The following is a 10,371-nucleotide window of genomic DNA, read 5'->3' as shown; positions in this document are numbered from 1 at the left end:
ACCTTCACTTTAAATTGTGATTCTAGAGGAAAAGAGGAGAGGGTATTGCTAACCAGATTAAGCTTCAGACTCCTCACCTCAGCCCCCATGCTCACCCCATGCCTCCTAAGTACTAAGCTAATAGCACACAGTTAAATTCAGGACTTGAAAGCCAATCTTCCAGAAAATCTTCTTCCTCTTTGGTAATTGAAATGTAAACAGATTTCCAAAGCAGCCATAGGATAGTTTTACAATATGCCCATAAGAAATTACTAAAATACAATTATGAGAATATATTTTCACTGAGGTTTCACAGAAACTCATTATGAACATCCCAAATACACATTGGAGGCCCCCTACAGTTTAAACAAAAAGAAAACTTTTAAGCCTTTTTTTCTTTCCTTTTTTTTTTTTTGTAAAGATTTTATTTATTTGACAGAGAGAGACACAGCGAGAGAGGGAACACAAGCAGGGGGAGTGGGAGAGGGAGAAGCAGGCTCCCCGCTGAGCAGGGAGCCAGATGCGGGGGCTCGATCATGCGGGGCCCCTGGGATCATGACCTGAGCCAAAGGCAGACACTTAATGACTGAGCCACCCAGGCCACCCTTAAGCCTCTTTTTTCAATGTCCTTTCCTCCCTTCTAAATAGTTGGGTTTGGTCTATAGCATAATATTTCGGGAACATAATATTTAATATAATAATAAGGAATGGGATATTATAATATCAAGCATATTTATTCAGACAATATTAAGATATCTTTGTTCCAAACTTTAAAAGTGTTATCTGATAACCCATGAGTTTCCTAGTTCATACCAAAATGTCCCTGCAAGCTGTATCCAGAAAGAAGAAATAGTAGGAAGGTAGAGTTTTATCAGCAGTCTGGGGTATACTGTGTGCCCTCCTTAAAAATCTCTTTATGCTCTTATTTTCTATTCTTCTGCCTCTTCTGCTATAATTGACCCAGATTCTCCTGCAAGTGTAGAACAGAGAGAAGAAAAGATATGGAAGACTAAAGGAAGGAAGCAGAAAGATAAGCAAGTCCTTCAAGTTCTCTATGGTCCACTACTGTCATTGGTTACTCAGGCTCTGCCTTAGGAATAAGAAAATTTGCATTCCAGGGGCACTTCACATAGTGGTTGCCACATGGGCTTTTTAATTTTACAATTGTAATGAGTCTACTAGCATGCTAATCATGCTGTTACTTAAGTATTAAGGATTTTCAATACGGCGTGGTTTCAAAGATCTATGATCTAGTTTCCCTTTTTTTTTTTTGGCAAGTGTACAGAGAAGTAATTAGGAACTGTATCCTCAGATGATCCTGGGACCAAATGCATAAGTGAATTTTATTTTCGCATTGTATACCTGGAAAAGATCCATCTTCCTCTTACTCTAAGAAATTCTAACGCCACAGATAGCGGGTAGAGTGATTTTTGGGTTTCTTGAAGAATTGGCCAGCCAGTGACTATTTGGTGAAACTGTTTTATCCTGTTGTCAAGTTCCAGGCCTAAATGTGAAAGGAACAGAATCTTCTCAAAACAGTCATGTAGAAAAAATTGGAGATGGCTTTCACAGCTTCAAAAACAGCTAAGTGTGCGTTGAATGACAGAAAGAATAAACAGATTGCTTTTGATCTAAGAGTTGGGGCAACAAAGTGCTTTTAGGATATACAAAGTAACAGGGTATAAATTGCTACAGTGAGTTCCTGAAATAAAATGGATAGGCCTCATCACAAGTTTACCTTTTTATTGGCCAGAAGACAATTTGACTAATATTTTCAGGTGTTCTTTTTAAAGTACTTGCCTCCTACAGTGAACTATTTGGGTTTTTCTTTGTATATACGAGACCATCTTTTTTAAAACACGGATTTTTCTTTAAACTTCTCTTCCAGCCAGTGTGGTATAGGTCAAATCCATGAACAGGTTAAGCCTCTGACAAGAGAGGGAAAGACACCCCAGCCAATGGGAACTCATGCTGGTGATGTACTGCTCCCAGTTCTGATTCATTGGCCGCCTAGGGTTTGTCATTCTATCCCGGCGTCTGCAAACAGCGTGGGTCGGTTTTCTGTAGTCCAGCTAGCTAAACTGGATTTTGGCCGCCTTCATGTGCAGTTTCAATTAGGTTGACTTGATCTCTGACTCTTAACAGAAGCAGCTGTTACGTTTCTGATCATTCTCAAGAAAAAATCTTCCGTTCCTTAAACCTTGCAGGAGGTCGTTGGAGGTCCCCTGTGACAGAATCACATGACTGTCTAACATGTGCAAATAAATACAAGGTGGAATCCGATGAGCTACGGATGGAAAACCTGCCAGAAACTCAGAGCATGTGCCCCGTGCGTGTATCAGCCGCACTCGCGTGTGGGTGGGTGGTGGTAGGGTGTGGCTGCCCTTCGGGACCAGAGGTGTGTGGTAGGGGTACCTGCGGTGGGGCTCCCGGGGTCACTGGCCAGGGTGGCTCCAGAGGCCTGGGGCCCCGGGAAAGGGGGTCTGGCGGCTGCCTGGGTGCTACAGTGCGTTCAAGCCGCAGCCGCCAGGGGGCAACGAGGCCGCGACTGCGTCCGAGAGAGGTCCAAAGCACGGGGTGGGTCCTCCGGGTTCTGAGAACGGTGTCTTTGCAGGGAGTGGGGTGTGCACTCAAGACAAGTGGAAGCGCCGGGGCGGGAGGAGCCGACGCCCTAGGGGGAGCTCCCGAGTCCGGGCTCGACAGACTGCCCGGTTTGAAGAAGCTCTCGATGGCCGGGACTCCTTACGCTCACACACTCTGTCCAGCCCCCAGGGCCGGGGGCATAAGGGCCCCAGTCCCGGTTCCGATCCGGGATTCGGATGCTCCCTTCGGCCTCAGCCTGGGGCCCCGGCCGCGAGGGGGCTGCGGCGAGAGAAGCTGGGTAGGGCAGTGATGTCATCTGCGGCCGCCCCTCCCCCGCCTGCCGGCCCTCGCCGCAGTTCCTGCCCAACGACATCCGGGTCTCTCCAGCTGCTCCGCCGCGCCGCAGCTGTAGCGGCCGCCGAGCCCGCGGGGCGGGGCGGACAGAGGAGTCGGGGAGGGGCAGCACGGCGCCGTCGTGAGCGCGCCTGCGCGGGGACGCGCTCGAGGCGGCGGCGGCGGCGGCGGCGGCGGCGGCGCTAGGGGCGGGAGCGCGCGCGGGAGCGAGGGAGCAGTGGTCTCGGCACCGGCCCGGCCCGCAGCTTCGGGTGCTCGGGCGGCTGCAGCGCCGGAACGGGTGGTTGGGGAGGGGGGGTGGGGGGGCGCCAGGCAGGTGGGGCGCGAAAGCGATGAATCTTCGGCTCTTCCTCCTCCTCCTCCGGGACCCGCTCTCCGCCTCCCGTTCCAACGCCCGGATGATCTGAGCCGCGAGGGCGCCGAGAGCGGGGGGCCCGGACGCAGCCCGGCTCCTCCCCTCCTCCGCCCCCCTCCCCGGCCTGACCTGGCCGGCGGCCGCCGCGGTGACCCCCTTCCAGCCCCCTCCCCGGCCGCCGTCGCCACCGCTGCCTTGGCCGACCAGGGACCTGCCAGCCTGCGGCTGCTCCTGGTAAGCGCGACGCTCGGGCCGAAGGCGGGCGGGCGGGCGGCGCGGGCCTGCGCGGCGGCGGTGGCGGCCAGGCCTGGGCCTGGGGCCTGTAAACAAGCCGGGCGTCTGCCCGGGCGCTCCCGGGAGGAGACAGGACAACTCCACCCCCTGGCCCGGCCTCCTCCCCGAAGCCGGGCGGCGGGCCGCAAGGGGTTAACGCTCAGCGAGGGCGGTGGCGGCGGGGCGGCGGGGGCGGAGTGTTGGTGGCGGCGGCGCGGGGAGGGGGCGCGACCCTCCAGCCGCCGAGGCCCGGCGGGTGTTTGAGGCCGCGACGCGGGCGAGAGCCCCAGGCCAGCCTGGCCCGAGAACGGCGGGCGGAACTTTTCCGAAGCGAAGAGTAGGGCGTTGCGGCGCCCCCACCCGCAGGGCCGCCCAGGGCTCCAACCCCTGGGAGGGAGGCCTGGAGAAAGAAGGGGGTAGGCTTCCTTTGGACCGGACTTAGCCTCGAGACACCAAATTCTGGAGGATTTGCTTCAGGTCTTATAGGGGTCTGAGCTGAGAGTGAGGCTCCTTGAGAACTCAAGTCTGTGATGCCTCCAGTTCATTCATTACATCGAACAAATCCACTGAAGTAAATCACACTGATTTCTTGTATTTTTAACTGTAAATTGTGTGGTAAAGTTCTTAATGTTAGAGTTCGGTGGTTGAGGTATGATTCTGTTCTGCTTGTAGATTTAAATATTGAAAGACAGCTGGCTGTGGAGAGCCTTCTACCAACCGCAGTTTAGATACGTTTTGAAAATTTCATCACTGAGGTATTTTTCCTTCTCTCTTCTCAAGCACCGCATGGTACTTACAGATCCACAAAGGTCATACTTAAGTTGTCCAAGCCAAGAAATGTGTACGCCGCCCCCATCCCTACCCCTGAATTTTCTGCAGATTGCACTAATGAGCGGAATGAATTTTAGTGATTGGTAGAGTGATGGGAGGTGTAAAAATCAATGGGATATAGGTATTATTTTCCCAGAGTAGGTGATTTTGACATTATTGAAAGAAATTAAAAATTTTAAAAATTGTTCTGAGGAAAAAGGCTTAATCTTTTCAAACTTGCATATTGGGATTTTAAACACAACCAGTTTTTAGATGCAAAGAGTTCTGAAGAGTAAGGGGATTTATTTATTTAAATGATGCTCTTCTGAGCCTTAGGGGTTCCACAGCTCACGGGAGTTCAGCAGGGCTTACTCCCCAATTCCTCTTTAACTGGAACAACTTCACTTTCATAACTTCTATATTTTTACATATTCGGCCTTTTACAAATATTGTATTTCTGTAACACTTTAGAAAAATTGATTAGGGAGATAGTGACCCACACCACTGCCTATTTTCTAATCATAGATGTTACCTTTGATTTAATGTTTGTCAGTAAATAATTTGAACCACAAAGTAACATTCCTTGCCTGATGTTATAGTTCTGTTCTTAGGTGTAACTCACATATATCTGAATAAACATTTAATCATGTAGGGATGATTACTTTTCAGCTGCAAGTTGGCGGCAGTGACACATAATTGAAAGTATAATGAGAAGTGCACATGGAAGTTACTAAAGACATTTTTGATGTGGTATCAAACATTTTTCACATTAGTGAAGTAATTTTATTATGGGAGAGGTATATAAGACCCGGAAGTTTGGCTAGCTACCTCAGTATATATTTGAGAAATAAAAGGGTTGAATGCTAGAGTCATTAAAATTTCTTTTTTAGGGGCACCTGGGTGGCTCATCTAGTTAAGTTTCCGACTCTTGCTCTCAGCTCAGGTTTTTTATTCCAGGGTCATGAGTTCAAGCTCCACCTTGGGCGCTATGCTGTGAGCATGGAGCCTACTTTAAAAAAATTTTTTTTTCTTTGGGCGCCTGCATGGCTCAGTCATTAAGCGTCTGCCTTCCGCTCAGGTCATGATCCTGGGGTCCTGGGATCGAGCCCCGCGTCTGGGCTCCCTGCTCTGCAGGAGGCCTGCTTCTCCCTCTCCCACTCCCCCTGCTTGTGTTCCCTCTCTCGCTATGCCTCTCTGTCAAATAAATAGATAAAGTCTTTAAAAAAAAAAAAACAAAAAAAATAGTTTTCTTTTTTGGTGGAAATTTACATAAATTTCTTTAAACATTCTTTTTTTTTTAAACACAAGTATGTTTTTATATTTTAGTTTGAAGGGCTGGAATGATGACCATAATTACAGTATAACCTGTTGAAGGGAACACTGTACTACTAGGAGATAAGAATTGTTAGTCATGACTGTGCTCCAAAATATCTGTGTCCATGGACAAGTCCTTTAACCTTTTGAGTCTCAGTTTACAAACAGTAAAGCCAAAGTGGTATACTGTATTATCAAATGCATGGCCAGTTGTTAAATTTTTTTATTCTGCTAACATTGTCTATTCAAAATGCCTTGACCAAATGCCTGGTATATGCCAGGCACTTAGATGTTTCAGTATTCTAAATCTGCATGTTATTTAAAAATAACTGTCTTCCATAAAAGATTTTAAGTTGGTGGTTGATCTTTAGGGATGATATTCCTGTAGGTAGGCTTTATTGATTTTTCTGTTGGGATTGGGAAGTCTAGAAAAACTCTTGAGAGGAAGAAGGACGGGGTGGTTGAGACTGTAGGTTTGAACAAGCACAGGACCCTTGGTAGTTTGATGTGAAGGGCATTATAAGAACACATTATGAAGATGTTTCTGTGAGTTCAGGCTGGGTCTTGCTTATCTTGACTTGTTAATACACCTTTGTCTGAAAATTTGTTTCCTAATACCTAATTTTTTTTAAGATTTGATTTATTTTTAGAGAATGAGAGCACAAGCAGAGGGGAGGGGAGGAGCACAGGGAGAGGGAGGAGCACAGGGAGAGGGAGAAGCAGACTCCCCGCTGAGCTGGGAGCCCACCGTGGGACTCAGTCCCAGGACCCTGGGATCATGACCCGAGCCAAAGGCAGACTCCCAACCAGCTGAGCCACCCAGGTGCCCCTAGTACCTACTTTTTTCCAAAGGAATTTATAGCAACATCGTGTTGTCACATGGTAAACATTGCTAAGCAGTTACCAAAAACTTAGTCTTTGAATTTGTTCAGATTATACTTAAGACTGTTTATTATAGTAGCTAATAAAATGTGTAGCCAATTCTGGTTTAGCTGTGAATGCTTATTTATTTAATAATTTAAAACTAAAGACTGACATATGTCCACAGGGAGCTTGTTGTCCCTGTAATGCTCACCCAGAAGTGCTGGACTAATTTCTTAGAGTGTAAGTCTGTGATCATGTAGATACAATTATAGGGTGATATTTTGATGATCGCCCCCCCCCAATGATTATCTAACTCTTGCCTGGGCACCTGACTCTTGAGTGGTACTGATTACTTTCCATCCTTAGATCAGAGGAAAGAGGCAGCCATGTAAGAAAGTCGGCTCAAGTGGAGTCCTATAAGAGTTAAGCAAGAAGATAAAACAAGGTGTGGCCCTGTGAAATGTGTGGACCTTGGGTGAGGGGAAGGTGTGAGGCAACTAGGTAAAAGTTTGTATCTTCCTATACCTTAGGTAGTAACTTTATGCAAGAATGTGTTCTGTCTTTCATTTCAGATAATGTCGGGGACAAATTTTTTTAAAATTCAGTTGCTTCATTTATTATTGCACTATTAGCCAAGAAATTCTCTGAATTTCTACCTGGGATTATTAACCACCCTTATATGAAAGGATCTGGGGTTAAGGTTGATTATATTCTTCTTTTGCTCTTTTTAATGTCGAATGTACAAGTAACAATTTTATGTTTTATTGAATCTCCAGAATAGATTCCTTGATGATTTTGACCTTTGCATGTCCTAACAATCTATGTACTACCTAGATAATCTCTTTACCTAGCTTTTCTTTTGCTGAGACAGGTAGGAGGAGCTAGAGAAAGGAAACGATTAAGAGAGGTGAACTTCTGTATGCCTTTATCTAAAATGTAATAGACTTTAGAATTTTTTTAAGAAACTGAGAGAAGAGTACTAGATGTTAATATGTATTAATAGACTACTGATACTATGTTTATGAAATTAGAGGTGTCTTAAACATTCCTTGAATAAATGTGTGGTAAAGGAGGGAGCTTGAGTTTTTATAATTCTTAATATGTTTATTTGGAATCCATTGATCAAGTTTATGTAGTATTCATATTTAGGATCTGGATTGAAAGTCAGTAGAGTTTTTAGCTGATATGATTTGAATTAAAATCCTATGAGAACAAACTACTTCTAGATACAGAATAAAGAAATAAAAGCCACAGTGTATTGACCATTTGTCAGGGTTTAATTTTCCCCACAACCCTCTAAAGCATACGATGTTATTTCTGTTTTACAAATGAAGAAACATAGACTCAGAGAATCTAAGTAACATGCCAGAATCAGAGCTGTGTAGTTATATAGTTATTTTCAAAATATTCCTGATTGAATTTTTCCCAACTAGATGAGCCTTCTTGTTCCTAGGAATCAAAAATTGAGAAGCTGAATGTTAACACTATGATTCAGATTCCTAGAATTAAAAGACACCTTATAAATTTATGTATAAATTAAGTCTTCCAATACAGGAGTCTCTTCTGAAACATTCAGAAAAGATTTAAGAAGTTAAGTTCATTTTCTCATTCTCTAAGTTTCCAAAGTCAACAGAGCTAAACAGTTTTATGTCTTCAACTATCATTGTTTAGATGGAGGAATGGAATCAGCATTAAATTCTCAAATGGTTGATATCCTTAATGAAGGACTAAGGGAAATGTTTCTAAGTACATACATTAAAGGCTTTAGAGAGGAGGTGATGGTAAAATTTTCTAGTGGGGTAATTTTGGGCAAGCTCTTTGATTTCTCTAAGCCTCAGTTTTCTTACCTGTCTTATGGGAAAGCCTTTTTCTCATAAGGTGTTCTTTTTTTTTTTTTTTTAAGATTTTACTTATTTATTGGAAACAGAGAGCATGAGAGGGGGGAGAATCAGAGGGAGAAGCAGACCTCCCCGCTGAGCAGGGAGCCCGATGTAGGACTCGATCCTGGGACTCCAGGATCATGACCTGAGCCAACTTAACCAACTCAGCCACCCAGGCGCCCCTCATTAGGTATTCTTGAAGATTAAGTGAGATGATTGTGTAAAATACTTGACGTTTTCTACCATGAAGAAAGTACTAAATAAACAGTAGTTGCTATTGAGTTTGTGAAATCTTGAGATACAGGAATAGAGATTTACTGAGTGTGAGTCTTTGAGTACAGTTTTAGCAGTGAGCCTGGAAACCATACTCTAAGAGATTGAGTAGAGACTTTAGAAGTTATAAAGATTGTGGGCATCTAGAATTTATATATAAAAGTTAAATATTAAGAGGTAATGGAAGAAAAAGTTGAGTATGAGTAGATTTATTTGAGTATATGAAGCTGGAGAGGTCATGCATTTGGAGTTAATGGTTAGGTGGGAATAGATGGTTAAATAGAGGATTAAGAGTAATAGCAAAGGTGAATGTTCAGACTAGAATGATCAGTAAGTGAAGAAAAACAAGGGTTGGTATTTTGAAGAAAAGTTACAGTTTATGATTAGAAATGGGCAAGAAGATACTGCTATGGAAAAAAATGCAAGAGAGAGTAAGAAAACTAAATTCTAATTAATTCAGTTCTTGTAAAAAAAAATAGTCTTTACATAAAAGGTACTAAGGCTTTACAGGTGGGTCCTGTGTTATTTAAGGTTGAAAAATTGTATTAGAATACTACAGATCTTAATCACTTCATACCCAGACCATGCTTTTAGCACTCCAGCTGGTCTTTCCCACTTTCATTTTGTGCTGCATCTCCCTTCTCCATTCTATAAACCATCACAGACTTCTTCTAAAAAACTATTTGTGTCATATTATTTCTCTGCTTGATATACTTTGTGATTCCCTTTTCATCTAGAATAAAGTTTAGAATTCTTTGCTGGGCTTTTGACACTTTCCATAATTGAACTTCAGGATTGATCTGTTTCTTTCTTTCTTTTTTTTTTAAAGATTTATTTATTTATTTTGGAGAGCAAGTGGGAGGAGAGTGAGTGGGGGGAGGGGCAGTGGGAGAGAATTTCAAGCAGACTCCCCACTGAGGGGGGAGCTAGACGTGGCACTTGGTCATGAGATTGTGACCTGAACCAAAATCACAAGTCAGATGCTTAGCCAGCTGAGCCACCCAGGTGCCCAGGATTGATCTGTTTCAACCAAACCAGTACACTTGCCATCTCTGGACACACCCTATCCTTTTATCTCAGTGGGTTCTTGTTCATGCTAATTGGTAGGTTGGATTCTTGCCCTTCTTTTTCTAGCTTTTGCTTTCCCTTTCTTTTGCTCATTTTTTTTTTTAAGATTTTATTTATTTATTTGACAGAGCGAGACACAGCGAGCGAGGGAACACAAGCAGGGGTAGTAGGAGAGGGAGAAGCAGGCTTCCGGGGAGCAGGGAGCCCGATGCGGGGCTCTATCATGACTCAAAGCTCATTTCTAATATTTCATCTTTCACAAAGCCATTTCTGATCACAGTGTTTCATCTCTCATTTCTCTGTTCTTCTATAGCAGTATCTATTGTATTATTTGTTAGGCTTTAGTTGTATACTTTATTGCTAGGTATTTGTGTTCTAATTATAACTGTTCAATTTAATTATAAAACTGGGAAGGGGAAAACACAATAACTTATTATCCCAAAGCTTACCACAATGCCTTGTGGTTGGTAGATATTCAGATATTTTGTAAATATTAGGCAAAATCTACCTGAGAGTGGAAGTGATTGCTGTAGGAGGTGGTGGAAACAGTTCAGAGCTTTCGGGTAGCAGACATTTCTGACTTTTCTTCCTATATATTATTTTGGCTGAACCTGGGTA

At 44.0% G+C, this 10,371-nt stretch overlaps 1 protein-coding gene across 2 annotated transcripts in view; it reads left to right on the top strand.

Moving 5' to 3' along the window:
• Nucleotides 1-3,090: 3,090 nt before the first annotated feature.
• PPM1A (protein phosphatase, Mg2+/Mn2+ dependent 1A) overlaps nt 3,091-10,371 on the top strand; it is a 41,962-nt gene continuing 34,681 nt past the window's right edge. The window contains exons 1-2 of one of the 2 annotated variants that reach the window (XM_088024575.1): nt 3,091-3,505; nt 4,217-4,299. The gene's annotated coding sequence lies outside the window, so the exon portion shown is untranslated. The remainder of the gene's footprint in view (nt 3,506-4,216; nt 4,300-10,371) is intronic. The other variant, XM_028113707.2, reaches the window with a different exon arrangement.

The sequence above is a fragment of the Eumetopias jubatus genome, unplaced genomic scaffold (assembly GCF_037043125.1).
Source record: "Eumetopias jubatus isolate StellerSeaLion01/CBP00866 unplaced genomic scaffold, mEumJub1_p1.0 scaffold_7, whole genome shotgun sequence".
In the NCBI taxonomy this organism is placed as follows: domain Eukaryota; kingdom Metazoa; phylum Chordata; class Mammalia; order Carnivora; family Otariidae; genus Eumetopias; species Eumetopias jubatus.
The sequence above is the reverse complement of the archived record's forward strand: the minus strand, read 5'-3'. Positions and strand labels throughout refer to the sequence as shown.